The sequence below is a fragment of the Sciurus carolinensis genome, chromosome 11 (genome assembly GCF_902686445.1).
Source record: "Sciurus carolinensis chromosome 11, mSciCar1.2, whole genome shotgun sequence".
NCBI lineage: Eukaryota > Metazoa > Chordata > Mammalia > Rodentia > Sciuridae > Sciurus > Sciurus carolinensis.
Genome location: NC_062223.1, coordinates 10,463,859 through 10,483,732, shown reverse-complemented (window position 1 = coordinate 10,483,732; position 19,874 = coordinate 10,463,859). Strand labels below are relative to the sequence as shown.

The 19,874-nt window shown below is 44.8% G+C and overlaps 1 non-coding gene across 1 annotated transcript; it reads left to right on the top strand.

The window, feature by feature from the left end:
- The first annotated feature begins 13,768 nt into the window (after positions 1-13,768).
- On the top strand, positions 13,769-13,842 carry Trnag-ccc (transfer RNA glycine (anticodon CCC)). Its single transcript has one exon. It is a non-coding gene; the product is annotated as a tRNA-Gly (tRNA).
- The last annotated feature ends 6,032 nt before the right edge of the window (positions 13,843-19,874 follow it).

Below are 19,874 nucleotides of genomic sequence, written 5' to 3'. Positions count from 1 at the left end.
CAAGGGACAGGCTTTACAGTAGCCCTAAGAGAAATGAAATGTTTAAGCGCCTCGTTCCAGCAGTATCCACAACAATCTGACAAATAAGGCGCTTTTTGGAAGAACTGGATGCAGAAAACAGAAATTCCTCTCCTCCCTGATCACCCCTCGAGTTGTGTGGGAGTGAGTTGGGTCCCGTGGCTGCCACTGATTGGTTACGAGAAAGTTACGCGGACCAATAAGAAAAAGAAAGGAAATTTATTGGCCTATAGAAAGGGAAAAGCGGGTGAGTGGTTGCTAAGGGCGGTAGGCAGCGTTGCCTAGGACTGGGTCCTACCCCAACTGCAGCGAGTGGGCCAAGCGCTGTTCTTGGGCAGGTGATCCCCATCCCACCTCGGGAAACGTTTGCGGCCCCACGAAGAGGAGGGGCGGTCAGCTGTGCGGAGACTGGGGAGAAGGCTGAGCCTTAATTCCCGCCAATCTTGGGACCGAGTATTCTGCGCAGATTGACTTTTAAGCGCCGCAAGCCGATGCCCCTTTCTGTCCCTACGGTTTTGCCGTCCTTACCTGAGGACACTGGTCCTAGGCTGCCCGCTATTTCATTCGGTGTCAGGGTCGCTGACAACTCAGTGCTCTCGTTAACAAAGCGGAGCTAAAGCACCCACTTTGTGTCTTACGTTTTCCTTCGTCATCTCTTTTAACCATCAGTCACCGAAGTTTTCCAGCTAGGTGGTGCTATCGCCATAGTAAAATGGGACAGTTGGGGTTCAGAGGCTGAGTAAGACCTGTCTTAGGATTCCTTAGGTCTGTCAGCCTATAAATGCCCACGTTGTTCTTCAGTTATCCTCCCCGCCTCCCACCTGTTGACTTTACAGGTTGAGCTTCTAACCAGTAACTGAGTTGTCTCCCCCATAAGCCATTTATGACTTTCTACTGACTACATCCAACCGTCAACTTTCGGTCCTTATTGACTCAGTCCCTCTCACCTTCTTGAAAGTCTCCTAAACTTCTGCCACCCATACACCCCTACTTTTTTCTTCCTGGCTATGCATCTGCCCCTTCCCTTTGCCCACCGTTTATAAAATATTGTGTCCACGTTTAGCCCCATTGCTACTTTTCTTGCATGATTTCTTCTGTGGATTCAACTCCACCACCACCAACCAGATGTTGATGATTTCCAACTGAGGTCTCCTTTGCTTTCAAAACAATTCAGTGTCCCTGGAGTCCACCCACACCCCAGCTCCAGAAATTTGGGCAGCATGCTGTGTTCCTCTCTCTGCCCCGACATCCAACCTGGTAATTATGCCATTTCACCTGTAGTCTACAAGTGTGTCTTCTCTTCTAGAAACAGTGAACAAAAGATCTCTGCCTTTGTGACATTTTCCCTAGTAAATGTGATAAACAACAAACAACATATATAATATGAACGAATTATGTAATATGTTGGAAGGTAGTAGGGCTAGAGGGGAAAAGAAGAGCAGAATAAAGGGGATCAGTACTGTGGGGGCACTTGAGGCAGGATGCAGTATTGGCAAGGACAGTCAGGTAAGCATCAATGAGAAGGTGACATCTGAACCAAGACTTGAAGGAGGTGAGGGCATGAGCCAAGTGGATTTCTGGGTAAAGAAATGAAGCTAAAGGTGGCTTGGTCCTGGTTTGTTGGAGGAGGTGAGTGCGGCTAGAGAAGACCTAGCAAAGGATGAGTAATAGGAGAGGGGTCAAGGGCCATATTGTGTTGCCCATCCCAGGCTTTTATTCTGAGTGACACAAGGACCTGTTGGAAGGTGTTGAGCAGAGGTGTGATATGACCTGACATAGATCTAAAGGATCACTGCATTTTCTCTGTTGGAATACACTGAATGGGGGTGGAGGGAGGTGAGAGGCAAGTGTGGAAGCACCCAGTTAGAAGGCTTTTTGCCTTCTTGCAATATCAGGCAAGGAAGGAAGTCCCATCGATTCTGCCTCCTGTCTGTAGAATTCATTCTTTCCTTGCCATCTCCACTGCCACATGCCTGTTGCAGACCACCATCATCCATGCGTACACAAATGGAACAGCCTCCTTTCCTATACTCTTCTCCTTATGTATTATTCATTTAGTGACTAGAAAGATCTGACATCTTAGCGAGGCATAGTGGCACACACCAGTAGTTTGGGAGGCTGAGACAAGAGGCTGAGGCCGGAGGATCACAAGTTCAAAGCCAGCCTTAGCAACATAGTGAGGCCCTAAGCAATTTAGTGAGACCCTGTCTTTAAATAAATAATTTTTTTAAATGGGCTGGGGATGTGACTCAGTGGTAAAACACCCCTGCGTTCAATTCCTGGTAGCAAAAAAAGAAAAGAAAGAAAGACCTGACATCTTAGTCGTAGCTTGTCTCATGACTCCCCTCCCCCACTCTGCCCTTTGACCATAAGGCCTTGTTTGTGGGCACCTCAGGTACACCACACTCCTTAGTTCATTTTCTGTTACCATAACAGAATACCAAAGACTGGGTAATTTATAAAGAATAAAAGTTTATTTGATTTATGGGGTTTTAAAAAATATTTTTAGTTGTAGATGGACACAATGCCTTTATTTTATTCATTTATTCTTATGTGGTGCTGAGGATTGAACCCAGTGCCTCACACGTGCTAGGCAAGCGCTCCACCACTGAGACCTGATTTATGCTTTTTGAATTGGGAAATCCAAGATCATGGTGCTGGCATCTGTGTGGCATCTGGTGGGGGTCTTCTTACTGCATTATTATATGATGGAGGGCATCATATGACAGGTCAGAGCAAGTGTGTGTCAGCTCAGGTCTCTCTTCCTCTTTCTAAAAGCTACCAGTCCCATCATGGGGTCCCACTCTGGTGATTTTAGCTAATCCAGCCAAAGGCCTTACCTCCAAATACCATCAGATACTTAATTTGGGAGTTAACTTTCCAGCACATGAAATTTGAGGTCCATGTTAGAAATCCTAGCATCTATCATGCCCCAGCCAGGTGTGTCATCTTTTGCATGGGACTTTCCTTCTCCCTGGAATGTCTTGCTCCTCAAGCATTGTCAGGTCGGGGCAGGGTTTCCCATCTCTGGGTTCCCCTGGTGCTCTGTGGACCTTCACTGCATTGGAATTGGCAGTGAACTTCGATCCAGCTTGCACAGACCCTGAGCTCAAGATTGGGACCTGAATCTTCTTTTTTTTTGGTACTGGAGATTGAACTCAGGGGCACTCGACCACTGAGCCGCATCCCTGGCCCTATTTTGTATTTTATTTAGAGATGGGGTCTCACTGAGTTGCTTAGGGCCTCGCTGTTGCTGAGGCTGGCTTTGAACTTGCCCTCCTGCTTCAGCCTCCCAAGCCTCTGGGATAACAGGTGTGCATCACTGTGCTTGGCGGGGCCTGAATCTTTTTTATCTCAACTGAGCAGGCAAGTAGATTTCTGAGCAAAGAATACTACCAGGATTTAAGAAGGTCATTTTATAATGGTCAATTAATTGAGCAGAAATAACAATCCAAATACTTAGGTACCCAATAACAGAGTTTCATATTACAAGAAGCAAAAACAAGGAAGGAAAGGAAAAACAAACAATTCACAATAGCAAATTCAAATTCTCAATGATTGATAGAAAAAGTAGACAGAAATCAGGAAGGAGAGAGGGTACCTGAGGAATACTAGCAACCATTCTGACCCAATAAACATTTGGAGAATACTTCACCCAATAGCAGCAAAATTGGTGTTTTTCTTAAGTACTTACAGAATGTTCCAGATGCAACATTCTAGAATATGACAACTCAATAAATTTAAAAGAATTTTAAAAGAAAATTTAAAAGAATTCAAGTTACATAAAGTATATTCTGTGACCACAAAATTTAGAAATACTAAGAGAAAGATCCCTGGAAAATTCCAAAATAACATACTTTTTTCTTGGGGGGGGTTTACTAGGGATAGAACCCAGGATGCTTTACTACTGAGTCGTATCTCCATTCCTTTTTTAAAAAATACCTTTGTTTTATTTATTTTTATGTGGTGCAGAGGATCAAACCCAGGCAAGTGCTCTACCACTGAGCTACAACCCCAGCCCCCCCAATTCCTTTTCTATTTTTTATTTTTATGTTGCTAAGTTGCCCAAACTGGCCTTGAACTTGTGACCCTACTGCCCTCTGAGTTGCTGCAATTACAGGTGTATGCCACCGTGCCCGGCAAAATAGCACTCTTCTGTATGACTCATGGGTCAAAGGAGAAATCAAAGAAGAAATGAGAAACTTTTATTTTTATTATTTTTTTTCTAGAAGCTGTTTTGAACTGAGTGAAAATAAAAACACAATATGTAAGAATTCCCAGGATGCGAATAAAGAAGTATTTAAGGGGATGTTTATAGCACTAAATTCTTATGTTAAAAAAGAAAAAAGAAAAAAAAAGAAAGAAAGAAAAAAGGTCTGGAATCTAGTATACCTCAGATTCCAACTTAAGGAATTAGAAAGAGGAGAGAAAATCAAAACCAAAGTAAGCAAACAAATAAACAAAAAGAAAGTAGTAAAGTCCAAAGAAGAAATTAATGGAGTAAAAAATAGAAAAGCAGCAGAGAAAATCAACAAGACCAAAACCTAGTTTTATGAGATGGATAAAATTGATAAACCCTGAACTGGATTGGTTGAGGGGTGGGTAAGACACAAATTACCAATATCAGAAATGACATCACCATGGATTCTGTAGGCTTTGTGTGGAGTGTGTTGTGTGTATACTGGGGATTTTACCCAGGGGCACTTAACCACTGAACTCCATCCCAGCCCTTTTTATTTTTTATTTTGAGACAGGGTCTCCCTAAGTTGCTTAGGGCCTCACTAAGTTGCTGATGCTGACTTTGAACTTATGATCCTCCTGCCTCAGCCTCCTCTGGGATTACAGGTGTATACCACCATGTCCGGTGGATTCTGTAGATATTAAAGGAATAAAAAGGGACAGTTGCAAAAGATTTTATGGCAGTAAACTAGATAACTCCTAAGATTAAGAGCAAGTTAGGAATGTCAGCCTTCCCCAATTGTATTTGATATTGTACTAAAAGTCCTGGCCAGGGTAGTAAAGCAAGAAAAATAAATGAGGTGGGCACAGTGGCACATACCTGTCATCCCAGCTGCCCGGGAGGCTGAGGAAGAGGATTGCTGCAACCAAGGAGTTCAAGGTCAGCCTGGGCAACATAGCAAGACAAGGAAGGAAAGGACAGAGGAAAAAAGGGAAGGAGAAAGGAAGAAAAAAATAAATAAAAGGCACACAAATTGTAAAAGAAGAAATAAACTTTATTCATAGCAATATGATTGTAGAAAATCCTAAGGAATCCACACGCACAAACACACACAAAGCTCCTAGACCAAATAGTGGATTAGATAGTGCTGCAGAATACAAAGGTCAACATGCAAAAAGCAATTGTATTTCTAATACTAATAATAAGTAACCAAGAATTTTTAAAATACCACTTACATAGTATCAAAAATAGCAAAAGTTAGTGATTTTTAGTAAAACACATTCAAGAACTATACACTGGAAAATACAAATTTTAAAGATCTACATAGGGCTGGGGAGATAGCTCAGTTGGTAGAGTGCTTGCCTCGTAAGCACAAGGCCCTGGGTTCAATCCCCAGCACCAAAAAAAAAAAAAAAAAAAAAAAAAAAAAAAAAAAAAAAAAATCTACATAGATGTGCATGGATCAGAATACTCAGTGCCCCTACAATGTCAGTTTGCACCAAACTGATCTGTAGCTTCAATGCAATGCCAACCAAAACCTCAGTGGGCATTTTTAGAAACTAACAACTGATTCTAAAGTGTATATGAAACTTAGATCTAAAAAAATAACTAAAACAATCCTGAAAAATATGAACGAAGTTGGAGAACTTGCATTACCTAAGTTCAAGTCTTATAATAAATCTACAGTGATCAAGAAAGTGTGGCATTTGGGTATAAGGACAGACATATGAAACGGTGAGCAGCCGAACAGAACATAGCCCAGAATAAGTCGACACATGTTGATTTCCTGATTTCCAGATTTCCAGTAGAGTACCAGGCAGTTTATTGTTCCTGTGTGTGTGTGTGTGTGTGTGTGTGTGTGTGTGTGTCACCATTGCTGGGATGGAACCCAGGAGCTCATGCATGCCAGGCAAGGGCTCTGCCACGGAGCCACACCCCAGGTTCCAAGGCAGTTTGATAATGAAAGATAATGATTATTACTATCAAAAAAGAAGGTCTGGAACAATTGGATAACTGTGTGAAAACAAAACCTCAGCCCTTACCTTGCATCATGTGTAAACTTTAACTTGAAAGGCATTATAGACCTAAGTGTAAAACCTACAACTACATTTTCTAGAAGAAAACAAAAGTGAAAAAGTTTAGGGAAAAAAAATTCCTAAACAGGACCCAAATAGCATAAACTTTCAAAGGAAAATTTGATAAATTAGGCAATCAAAATTGAACATTTTTTGCTGTTCAAAAGATACCATTAAACTGACAGCAGTGGCACATGCTTATAATCCCAGCAGCTCAGGAGGCTGAAGCAGGAGAATCATGAGTTCAAGCCAGTCTCAGCAACTTATGGAGGCCCTGAGAAACTCAGGGAGACCCTAAATTAAATATAAAAAGGGCAGGGATGTGGCTCAGTGGTTTAAGTGTCCCTGGGTTCAATCCCTAGTAGAGAAGGAGAAGGAGAAAGGAGAAAGGAGAAGAAAGACACCATTAAGAATATAAAAGGGCAAAACCAGTTTGGGAGAAATGTTTGCAAAAACATATATCGAACAAAGGACTTACATCCAGCAAACGAACAATTTTTATAATTCAATCATAAGAAAAATAAAAAACTAATACAAAATTGACAAATTTTTCGAGCAGATATTTTATCAAAGAAGGTTTTGAGATAACAATCAGATAGAAAGATGCTTGGTGGGGGCATTGGTATGCACGTTTAATCCCAGCAACTCTGGAGGCTGAGGCAGGAGGATCACAAGTTCTAGACTAGCCTCAGCAACTTAGCAAGACCCTGTCTCGAAATAAAAATAAAAGGCTGAGGATGTAGCTCAGTGGTAGAGCACCCCTGGGTTCAATCCCCAGTACAAAAACAAAACAAAACAAAACAAAACAAAACAAAAAAATGCAAAAGAACACTGATAGATAAATGCAAATGAAAACAAGGAGACAATTTTACCTGTAGAAAGGTTGAATGCAGATCTTACAGGGCTGGGGATATAGCTCAGTGGTGGAGCACTAGCCTAGCATGTGTGAGGCACTGGGTTCAATTCTCAACACCACATACAAGTAAATAAAATAAAGGCCCATTGACAACTTAAAAAAATTTTAAAAAGAGAGTCATTCAGATTTTTAAAAAATGAAACAAACTTTGGGGAAAAACTTCATAGTCATAAACATACATTTGCATTATGTCTCAGCAATTCCATTCTAAAGTTACCCATGAAAACATGTATCCAAGGGCTGGGGCTGTAGCTCAGTGGCAAAGTGCTAGTATGTGTGAGGCATAGGTTCAATCCTTAGCAATACATAAAAATAAATAAAATAATTATTAAAAAAAAGGGGGAGGGGGGCTGTGGCTGTGGCTCGGCGGTGGAGTGCTTGCCTTGCACGTGTGAGGCACTGGGTTTGATCCTCAGCACCACATACAAATAAATAAAATAAAGATATTTTAAAAAAAGAAAAGAAAATACGTGTACTTACAACTAGCAACAGAGAGCATCTCCAGGGATTTCCCAGACGGGACTGGGTTGGGGAATGGATTGCACAGTGGTCCACACAAACAATTTGGATGGAAACGTTCTGTATCATGGTGTTGGTGGTAATGATGTGATTTATGCATGCTTGTTGAAGCATGCCAAATTGTACTTAAAGTTGGCAAATCTTGGGGCTGGGTTTGAAGCTCAGTAGTAGAGCGCTTGCCTGGCACGGGTGAGGCACTGGGTTCGAGCCTGAGCATCACATAAAAATAAATAAAACAAAGGTATTGTGCCCACCTACAACTAAAAAAAATTTTTTTTTAAAAAATTGGCAAACCTTACTGTGTGTGTGTGTGTGTGTGTGTGTGTATACATATTTTTTTTTTTTTTGCGGTGCTGGGGATTGAACCCAGGGCCTTGTGCTTGCAAGGCAAGCACTCTACCAACTGAGCTATATCCCCAGCCCTTACTGTATATTAATTGTACCTCAATAAAATTGACACAAAATTTGTTGTAAGTGAATAAACATTTTGACTTAGACCTTCCCCCTCGCAGGAGCCTATCCTGTTTTTTTGCTCATTTGTTTTGAGGTACGGGGATTAAACCCAGGGGCACTATGCCACTGAGCTATAGCCCCAGCCCTTTAGTTAATTATTTTGAGACAAGGTCTTGCTAAATTGCTGAGGCTGGCCTGGAACTTGCAGTCTTCTTGCCTCAGCCTCCGGAGTGGCAGGGATTGTAAGTGAGTGCCACTGTGCCCCACATGAATTGTTCTTGTCTCCAATAAACTTTACTGAGTTATCTAAAACTTCTTTTCACACCGTGGACACCATCTTCAGATCCCCACATCCTCCCTCTCTCCAGTGAGAGGAACTGTCCTCCTCCCCGGTACTCCCAGCCTGGAGGGCCAACCCAGCCGGCTTCCCCAAATATCCTCCAGAAGCACACCAACTGTTGACTGCCCACACAAGAACCAGCTTGTCTGTCTGTTGGTCTGTCTAGATGACTCTGGACTTCCTTGTCCTCTGATCTCATTCCTTCAATTAACGAATATTTGCTGAGGATCTACTAGGTACTGGCTGCAGGCCAGGTGCTCGGGACACTGCAGAGAAAGAAATGCAGCCCCAGCCTGTGCAGCTAGTCTTGTGGTGGAGACATGCACTAACCATGAGGGCAGCTGACCCACCTGTTGAATGAACGAATAAGTGAATGAATAAATCAGTAAATGCTAAGAGGTTTTTATTGAGACTAATTATGTGACCAGGCTTAGAGTTGAGTTAATTTTGTTACAAATAAACTCCCTGGGAAAATGATGCTTCAGCTCTGGTCACCCTTCCCTGAGTTGGACAGACTTACCCACTCTGCTTCTGAGGATCTCACTTCCTTTGGGTCCCTTATGAGTTTATCTAGTTTCTTCTACTAACCCCACCTAGAAAAGTCTCTCTTCTCTTTGAGAGGAGTGAGAGTGAGTGAGACAAGGTCAGGAGTGTTAGTTACTCCAGAAAAGCCAGCCTCGTGGAAACAAGAGGAATGGAAATAATCCTTAGATTGCATCAATCCAACCATAGTAACCAACTTCCAACCAATCAGTCAACTGATCAGTTTCAGAGTTTAATGTAACCCAGGCAGCCTAAGACTGGGCACTACTTGATAAATTTGTGTATTACAGATGGCCAAGTTCTTCATCACTTCCCCCACAGACAGGTAAGGTTTTTCTCCCCATCCCCTTGATTCTGGGCTTTGCCTGTGACTTGATTTGATCCAATAGAATATGGTAGAAATGACACTGTGCCAATTCTTGGCTTCTCCTTGAAGAGAACTGGCAGCTTCTATTTCCTTCTCTTGGAATTCAGCCACCATACTGTGAGGAAGCCCAAGCAGTCTTGTGGGGAGGCCCATGTAGAGGAGAATCAGAGTCCCAACCAATAGCCATCACTAAGCTGCATCCATGGGGATGCACCATCTTGGAAGCAGATCTTCCTGCCCAAAGTGAGGAGCTCCAGATGATGCCTTGTGAAGGAAGGAAGAGCCATCCTCTCACGGTCTTGCCCAGATTGCATGATGGAAAAAAAAATAAATGATTGTTATTATTGTAGACCTCTGTGTTTTAGGGTGGCTCGTTTCATAGCAATAGTCTGATTGTCTCCCTGTTCTCAGCTCAGGTCCAGTACCTACTAAGAGCTCGGTGAATGTTGAAGGGAATAAACAAATGATTGAGAGGGTGGATGGATGGATGGGTGGGTGGGTGGATGGTTGGGTAAATCGATTGTTGGGCCTGACAGCCCTAGAGCGGTGAGTTCTGGCAGAATCAGGGACCCACAGCTTCATGAAGAATGAGGAGACATCTCTGCTGGAATCCTTATAAGTAATTTCCTGAGCAGGGTCCCAGCAGACCTACTTACAGTGGCTGTCATAGGCAGAGCAAAACTGAGCTGTCCAAGCGAGGTGAACGGCAATCCAAGGGCTAGAAGCCTCCTGGGTGCAGGGCCCAGAGCCATGCCAGACCTAGTGGAACCGCAGCCACAGGAGGAAAGCCTAGAGCACCACGCTTCTCCGTCCACGCCACTTGGCTCCAGCTCTAAGTTTCACATGCTGGAAACTGCGGAGGAACATGGGAAATAGCTTCAGCTTCTGCAGTCCAGGAAGGCAGCCGAAGGAGCGGGACAGAGGTGCAGAAGCCAGAGCCTGCAAGCCGCTCCAACACAGACCTCCCACCTGGGCATCTGGATTTCTGCAGGGCCTGCTTCCAGCCTGCCTCCCAGCCCCACCGCACGCTTTGTATCAAACTCAGCTTGCCGCTCCCCAAACCCACCTGCCTCTTCAGCCCACCTATTTCGCTGGCTCCTCCCAACACCAAGTACCATAGCGAGCTTTCCCCTCTCCTGCTTGCCCAGAAAACCCTTAGTGTACACCCAAAGACATTTCTAGTATCAGCCACAAACCTGAGTGAGTCTCAGTCTTCTCTGCCCATGGCACTTGGCATGATGCACACACGGCCTTGTATAACCCCCACCAGGGCAGGGCTCCGAACAACAAAAACACCTACCACTTAGGTGCTGCAAAAGTCAGAATGATAGCACAGCCAGCCCAGAAGGTCTGAGCTCTCCGCCAGGCAGTTTCCATCCTCATGCCAATCCTGTGAGCCAGGTACCATTATCATGCCTATTTTATAGGTGAGGAAACTGATGCACAGAGAGATTAAGCAACTTACCCAGAGTTGCACAGCTACTAAGGAATAATAGTCAGGATTTAAACCCAAGCAGGGTGACCCCACAACCCTGCTCTTACCCCCTGCACTTTGCTACATGTTCATTTTCTCTATCCCTATGACAGCTTGCCATTTTATTGGTGAGAAAACAGATGCTCAAAAGGACTAAGAACTGGGGCTGGGGTCGTGGCTCAGTGGTAGAGTGTTTGCCTAGCATGCGTGAGGCACTGGGTTCCATCCTCAGCACCACATACAAATAAATAAATCAAATAAAGGCATCATGTCCATCTACAACTAAAATATATATATTATAAAAATGTATATATTAAAAAAAAAGACTAAGAACTTGGCCCAAGTCACCCAGCTGGAGAGCGGCTGAGCTAGAACGCTGTCTGCCTCTCACCCAGCACCCTCACCTCCACTGAGGGCCTCAGGGGAGCTCCTCCCCAACCCAAGCAGGGTCTGGGGGCTGAGTCATTCCTAACAGTTTCTGGGAAAAGCCAAGGAACAGCTGAAGTCACTTTGGCACCCTGGCAGGCTGCCACCTGAGAGAGTTGTTGGGTGTCCTCAGAGGGCAGAGCAGGGGCAGGCAGCTGGTGTAGCTCCCTTCTGCATGGGGCAGGCAGCTGGCTGTGAGGCCCGTCTGGGCACTACGAAAGGAAGCTGAATTCGGGGCAGGCGGAGGACAGACGCGGGGCAGCACATGTCACCCAACCACGGCACAAGGGAAGGTGCTGGGGCTTGTGTGGCCTTGGCAATCAGCTGGCAGCAGGCCAATGGGCACACATTTACAGGACGTGCGATGAGTGAGGCGAGAACTACCAGGGGCAGTCAGGAGTTCAAAGACACCTTCCGCCCTCTGAGTCTGCTCACCTGGTTTCAGATAATTGGGGAGGGGGCACAGGCCTGTAATCCCAGCGGCTCGGGAGGCTGAGGCAGGAGGATTGCAAGTTCAAAGCCAGCCTCAGCAACGGCGAGGCCCTAAGCACCTCAGTGAGACCCCGTCTCTAAATAAAATGCAAAATAGGACTGGGGACGTGGCTCAGTGGCTGAGTGCCTCCAGGTTCAATCCCTGGTACCAAAACTCCCCCACTGCTCAGCCTGCTCATCCCTCCGGATGAATGGGTGGTGTCCCTCCCCTCATTCATTCACTCATTTATTCAACAAGTATGTATGCATTGCGCCTGATGAGCCAGGCCTCATTCTTCAGGTAGAGAATAAATTAGTGACTAAAACAGACATCAGTCCCTGCCCTCATGGAACTTACAGTGAAAGGACAAAAAGAAAAAAAAAAAATAAAAAGGAAGAAAGAAACCAGGAGGACTGGAGATGTGGCTCAGAGGAAGAGCGTTTCCCTAATGTGTTTGAGGCCCTGGGTTTGAGCCCCAGCAGGGGGAGATGGGGGAGAAAGACAGAGAGAAAGACACAGAAAAACAGGAAACAGAGAAGTGATGGCTGAGAGATCAAGAGGGGAGAGGAGGCTGGAGGAGCAGGAGCTTTGAAAGGAGAGAGTAATTCCACCAGGCAGGAGGGAAGCAGAGGAGATATGCAAGCTGCTGATCCAGGTGGGCAGAGGAGCAGGAAAAGGGAGAGAGTGTTGGAGGTTTGAGGGAAGAGAAGGAATTGTGATTACTCACCTCTGAAGAAATGGATGGAAACTTAGTAGGGACGCACAGTGGGATTGCCAGGGAGTGTGAATATAGCCCTGAGGCTGAAGCACAGTGATCCTCTGGCTATGATTTGCTTTCCCTCCAGTGCAGGTGCCAAGCAGGCTTTGGGATGGGTTCCACGCTGGAGTCTCCCAGGTGTGGTGGTTTTAGGAATGTCCACACATCCTCCGTTCTTGTTTCAAGGGACGGACCCATGAGCTGGGCTCACTCGTTTCTAATCAATAGAATTGAATGTAAGTCATGGTGAAAGACTTCAGAGACCTGGTCACTAAAGTCACTTTGACTTCCTGCTTGCATCCCTCCTGGGTCACTTGTTTCAGGAGAAGCCAGCTGCTGTGTCATGAAGATGCTCAAGCAGTCCTGTGGGCAGGTTCATGTGGTCAGGCACTAAGGCCTCCCACCAACAGCCATGTGAGTGAACCCCCTAGGAGGGGAAACCTCAAGCACCACAAAAGCCTTCACATGACTGTGGCCCTGACCAACATCTTAACAGCAAATCTCATGAAAGATTTGAATCCAAACCTACTGACCTGAGGGCTGGGTATGTAACTCAGTGGTCAGAGTACTTGCATAGCATGTATGAGGCCCTGGGTTCAATTCCCCAGTACCAAGAAAAAATAAGTCCTGACTCACAAAGACTGTAAGATGATAATATGCTGCGTTTGGATTTAAACCACAAAATTCTGGGGCTAACCTTTATACACCAATAAATAATGTATCAATTGTCCTTCAGAAGGTCACAACCAGGGGGCAGCGAGCCAGGCTTTCTCTCTTTCAGGATTTTAGGGTTCCTGGAAATCTACTTTTGGTCAGAGTTAGGAAAACAGAGAGTAAGACAGATCATAAGAGAGGGAAGCTTTTTGTTTGTTTTTCTCCATATTTTTTTTTGTTCATTATAATTATACATAAGAGAGGGGGATTTTCAATAAAAAATAAGGTAAGAAAATATTTAGTCAATTTTCTATTACTGTGACAAAATACCTAAAAAATCAACTTATAAGGAGGAAGATTTTACTTTGGTTCTTGATTTCAAAGGTTTTACCCTACGGTGATTGGCTCCATTGTTTTTGGTGAGGCAGAACATCGCGGTGGGGAATACCATGGAAAAGCAAAGCTGCTCACCTCACTGGTTACCACAAAGCAGAGAGAAAGAAGGGGAAAGAGGCACACAGCAAGGACCTACTTCCTTCTGCCAGGTTTCACCTAAAGGTTCCACCAGCTGGGCTGGGGATATAGCTCAGTTGGCAGAGTGCTTGCCTCCCAAGCACAAGGCCCTGGGTTCAATCCCCAGTACCACAAAAATAAGTAAATAAATAAGTAAATAAATATTCCAACAGCAACCCAGGCCAGCACAAGCCTTCAACACTGGGCCTCTGGGAACGCTTAAGACCCAAACTACAGCAGGCAGTGACATTTAGAATGAAATTAGAGCCAGACACGGGGTCCCACACCTATAATCCCAGGGACACAGGAGACTGAGACAGGAGGATTGCAAGTTTAAGACCAGCCTCAGCGACTTCAGGAGGTCCTGTCTCAAAAAACAAAAAAAGAACTGGGGATGTGGCTCAGTGGTCAAGTGCCCCTGAGTTCAATCCCTGGTACCAAAAACATTAATTAATTAATTTTAAAAAATAAAATAAAAATGGCGAGAGGCAGGTGGAAGGGAGAAGGGAAGAGGAAGATCCTCTGGTCTGAAGACCTGGATATGTTAAAAAAGACAAAGAGGATCTCGGAGTGAGGCGGGGTGTTGTGCAGTGGCAGGGCGCTTCTCTGCGTGCACAAGGACCTGGGTTCCATCCACAGCACCACAAGCAAATAAGTAAATGTAACAGCAAGATAATAATAATAAATCCAGGATGCCTGGGGCTTGGGGAGTGGAGCTCAGGATGACAGGGAAGGAGTCTGCTGAGGGAGATAGAGGCAGATCGACAGGGCCTGTGAACAGTCTCTTAACGACTTTGGGACTTATATCAGGTGTGGTAAGGCACTGACGGGTTTTGGCAGGACTGAACTGGGAGATAGCGCCCAGGGGGCAGGAAGGGTGGTCAGGAAGCAGATGCAGCCTGGGCAGCGCAGGGCTGGGCTGGGTGGATGGAGATGCCAAAGGTGCAGAAGGCCAGGATGTGCTCGTGAATGGATGAGGGGCGTGGGGGAGCCTGCTTTCCCCAGGCTTAGATACAGAAGGTAGAATGATTCTCTAAGCGGGGGAATCCAGAAGGTTTAGGGGCAGCACGGTGAATTCACTTTTTAAAATTATAAAATGTTAAGAACAAACAAACAAACAAAAAGGACAAACAAACTTGGATCTGGGCACAGTGGCATGTGCCTGTCAGCCCAGCAACTTGGGAGGCCTAGGCAGGAGGATGGCAAATTTGAGGCCAGTCTTAGCAATTTAGTGAGCACCTCAGCAATTTAGCGAGACCCTATCTCAACTTTACTTATTATTTATTTATTGATTGATTTGGTACCAGGGATTAAACCCAGAGACATTTAATCTCTGAGCCTCATCTCCAGTTCTTTTTATTTTTTATTTTGAGACAGGGTCTGCTAAGTTACTCAGAGCCTTGCCAAGTTGCTGAGGCTGGCTTTGAACTTGCCATCCTCCTGCCTCGGCCTCCCAAGTGGCTGGGATGACAGGTGTGTACCACAGTGCCAGGCACCTGAATTGCAATCCTAATTAGCCCCAAATAAATGTAATTTTCTTTGTTCTTAAAAAAATATGAAATATTTTAATTATATGTACTTCAAATCATTATATTGTTCAGAAATGCATGAAATCTTGTCAGTTTAAAATAAATGAAAAAGATTATACAGACACAATATTGTCGGGGTTTCCAGGACCCCCAGCCTTGGGCACGGTCAAGATGGCGCCTGACGCTGAGCCAAAAGCGGCCAGCTATACAGTAAACAACCAGCGAATTCTAATGATTGGCTAGTTAACGATGTGATTAGAGCATGCCCCCCTCGTGTACCTATTCTATGCTTGCAGCTGTTCGCGGTTTACCTCGTGTGCCCCCCCCCGGATTGGTTGAAGTGTATATAAGCCTGGTGGGTGGGAGAGTAAGGGAGCGGAAGAAGCTGAGGGCGGAAGAAGCTGAGGGCGGAAGAAGCTGAGGGCGGAAGAAGCTGGGAGTGCGCAGAAGCTGAGAGAAGAAGCTGAGAGAAGAAGCTGAGAGAAGAAGCTGAGAGAAGAGAAGCTGGGAGTGCACAGAAGCTGGGAGTAAGAGAAGTGTAGGAGAGGGACTGTGCATAATAAACTTCCAAAGCTTCAGATGTTTGTCGTGTCTCTCTCTGCGGCCAGAGGGAACGCGATATCTGGTGCCGAAACCCGGGAAGATGAAAACCTTATAAAGAAAACAAGGTAAGATATCAAAAAAAAAAAAAAAAAAAAAAAATTTTTTTTTTATTTTATATAAGTTAAACCGGTTATAAAATAGTTAAAGGGTATCGGGATACGCCATCAGCGGTCCTGACGCGTGGAACGCGGGTTAAAAGGTATCGGGATACGCCATCAGCGGTCCTGACACGTGGAACGCGGTCCAATTAAAGTGAAAGTAGAAACACGCTTGAAGCGGTCCAATTAGGGTTCTAAGGCACACTTGATAGTTTTCCTTTCAGTAATCTCGTTGCTCCTGGCAGCTAGGCCACTGTTTGTTATTGTAACTGCCATAACTAAAGCTATTCAAATTAGTAACAATGGGGTCTGAATGCAGCAACCCCTCAGGGAGCTATTAAAAAACCATGAGACGCCATTAAAGGAAAAAACAGCTAAAGTATTTCTCGATACTGTGAAAAGGGCTTCCCCTTGGTTTTTGGGTGAGGGCTTTTTGAATACCCTAAAGTGGAAACACTGGGGAAGGACTAGAAAATAAGGAAACCACTGTATGATCATATGTTCAAACCCTAGTAGAAATAAGCCCAGGGTTCATAGAAGAAAAGCTGCTCAGTGTGCCACAAGGGGGATCTTCATGAACAGGATCTAAAAGTAACAGAAAAGAACACTTAAAGAGAATAAAGTGAGGAAAAATTGAGTGGTGGTGACCTAGAAAATAATTGCTCAAAAAATCTAAGAACAAGGGAAAAAAGAGAACTAAGTCTAACACAAAGAACCCCCAAAAGGAATAACCAAGTGGTAGTGAAAACTTAAGAACAAGGGGAAAAGGTAGGAGAAACCTAAGCCTAATAAAAAGAGCTTCAAAATTTGTAGAACCTGCCCGTATTTGAGGAGCAAATGGGAGATACCATCAACCATTGAAAAAACTTTAAAGAGGCAGTTAAGACTATTTGGAAACAGGTATGCAGAGCAGTGTTATCTGGAGGACAATGTCTAATTGGAGAGCTCAGTGGCAAGAAATAGCTGTTGAAACTGCTTGCAGAAACATAGTGGCAAGGTTTCTCGATAGAAATGTTAATAGGAGAAGGCCACGCTTCAATAGATGCACAAAATTAGCAGCAAGGAGATAATGCCCTAACAAAAGATAAGAGATAACTATAGTAAAATCTGTTACACCTTATGCCCCAGGACTTTGCCCAAGGCGCAGAAGGGAAACACTTTGGGCTAATGAGTGCAAATTGGTTACTGTTGAGGGAAAGCAGCATGCAAGTGATGCTGCTCCTCCTCGCAATGGCGAGTCTGAGCCTTCCTCCAATAACAAAAACTCAGACGGAAAGGCAAACCCGGAACCTATGGGCCATTGTTAGCCTGGCCATATTTTTTACTTCTAACTAACACATTTCTTATCCTTTCTTTTCTTGTTTTTCACCAATTCCTCTACAAGCCTGTCAATTCTACTGATGATTTTTCAGGTCGTGCTGTTTTTGGTGACAAGGATATCTTTAGCCTTTCTTTGCTTTAACAGGAGGAATTTTTGCACTTTGCCGTTGGAATCATACTACAAATCAGACCCAGAGTAGAGCAACTCGTTCTGCTGACCCTAGCTGTGATATTGCTTTTCCTCCCATGTCAGCTTGTGTATTTCCTCCCTTTTATGTTTCTACCAACTAACATTTCTAATAACACCTCTTAACTGTTCACTAACTGTGTGCTATCTCTCACAATGCTGGAATGGTTCTTTTGCCACCCGTGCAATTTGCACATTTCTATCTTCCTACCAGTCCTAGTTTCTGTTGCAGATGTAGAATTGCCAGTGCAATTGTCGAGAAGCAGGAGAGGCTTTGACATTGCAACAGCCGTGATCATTGTCATCACAGTCCTTGCAGTAGCAGCATTGACACAACCATAACAACGATCATTTGGCCGAGAATGCAACTGCAGCCTTGCAGACCATAGAGACTCTATCAGAGAGTGGACTCATTATAAGAACAAGTGGATACCTTGCAAGAACTTTTGGGACTGGGATGCGTTTATTCCCTGAGAGCTGTTTTGTGTTGCCCGTATTGTAACACTACTGGGATGTATATTGTTTCTGTATTTAATACGGCTATATGGTTTTTCTTCTGTTTATAGATTTGTCAAACAGTGGGCAGGCTTAGGAGCTATGGTGGTACTCCTCTGCCTTGGCCTCCTTCTCTTCATTCGTTTTGGCATGCATCTACGAGCTAGCCAATAGAGAGATCAAATTATCTTTCATCAGGCCATGACCGCCCTAAAGGCCGACAGCCCCCCATTAGTATGGCTCTTGATGCTGGACCGGTAGTCAAAGACAGGTAATGAAGGAGGTGGCTGTGTACCAACCTAAGACAGGAGCTGCAGCATGCTCTGCAGGCTCTGATGATGGGTAAGGACATATACTGACCACTCAACCTAAGACAGACACGGTCCCGAGCCTTAGTTTAATAATAAAGAAGGGGGATCTGTCAGGGTTTCCAGGACCCCCAGCCTTGGGCACGGTCAAGATGGCGCCTGACGCTGAGCCAAAAGCGGCCAGCTATACAGTAAACAACCAGCGAATTCTAATGATTGGCTAGTTAACGATGTGATTAGAGCATGCCCCCCTCGTGTACCTATTCTATGCTTGCAGCTGTCCGCGGTTTACCTCGTGTGCCCCCCCTGATTGGTTGAAGTGTATATAAGCCTGGTGGGTGGGAGAGTAAGGGAGCGGAAGAAGCTGAGGGCTGAAGAAGCTGGGGGCGGAAGAAGCTGAGGGCGGAAGAAGCTGAGGGCAGAAGAAGCTGGGAGTGCGCAGAAGCTGGGAGTGAGAAGAAGCTGAGAGAAGAAGCTGAGAGAAGAAGCTGAGAGAAGAAGCTGAGAGAAGAGAAGCTGGGAGTGCGCGGAAGCTGGGAGTAAGAGAAGTGTAGGAGAGGGACTGTGCATAATAAACTTCCAAAGCTTCAGACGTTTGTCGTGTCTCTCTCTGTGGCCAGAGGGAACGCGATACAATATGAAATTTTTGATATGTATGAAGTCATTTATACCAAATGTACCTAAGCAACAGAGTGAACTACAAAATAAACACCCAGCCTGAGAAACATTAGCAAGACCAGGTTTTCCTACTCTTTCCTCCCTGTCGCATCTCTCCCAGCCCAAGACTCTGCAGCCCCACATTTTATTACCATTTGCAAACTCATCAGTTTCCTTTTATTTTTCTCAAATTCAAGTGGTTATTTTATTCTAAGTGCTTCAATGAAATGTTTCAGTCGAGGATTGAAGGGATTTGCTTTTTCAGTGCAAAACGAACTGCAGGGAAGTACCTGGTGTCTAGAGCCTCTCTCAACCAGGCTCCAGGCCTCCCTGCCCACCGGCCTCCTGTGGTTCCTAACCCAAGTTCCCACAGCGGATGCCGCCGAGCATGGCTGGCGCCACGTGCTCTGCGTTCATTGACACCGTCCTGCTTCTGCTGAAGAGGTAAAGTAGTTAACTAATGTTCTGATCTCTAACTTTGCATTTTTAGAATAAATTCAACTTGGGCGCTGTGTGTTATCTTTTCTATACATCACCAGACTGATTTCCTCATCGGTTTCAGAGGCTGCATACTTCCTTTTTTTTTTTTCTTTTTTGGTACCAGGGATTAAATCCATGGTCACTTAACCACACAGCCACATCCTCAGCCCCTTTTGTTTTTTATTTTGAGATAGCATGTTGCTAAATTGCTGAGGCTAGTTTTGGACTTGTCCTCCTGCCTCAGCCTCCTGAGTCTCTAGGATTACAGGAGTGCGCCGCCACAACCGGCTGTCCTCATATCTTCCTACTGGTTATTGTTTCTGTATAGAAAGACTACTGGTTTCTTGTTTTGTTTTGGTACCAGGGGTTGAACCCAGGGGCACTTAATCACGGAGCCACATCCCCAGTCCTTTATTCAAAATCATTTTTTATTTGAGACAGGGTTTCACTAAGTTGTAAGGCTGGCCTCGAACTTGAGATCCTCCTGCCT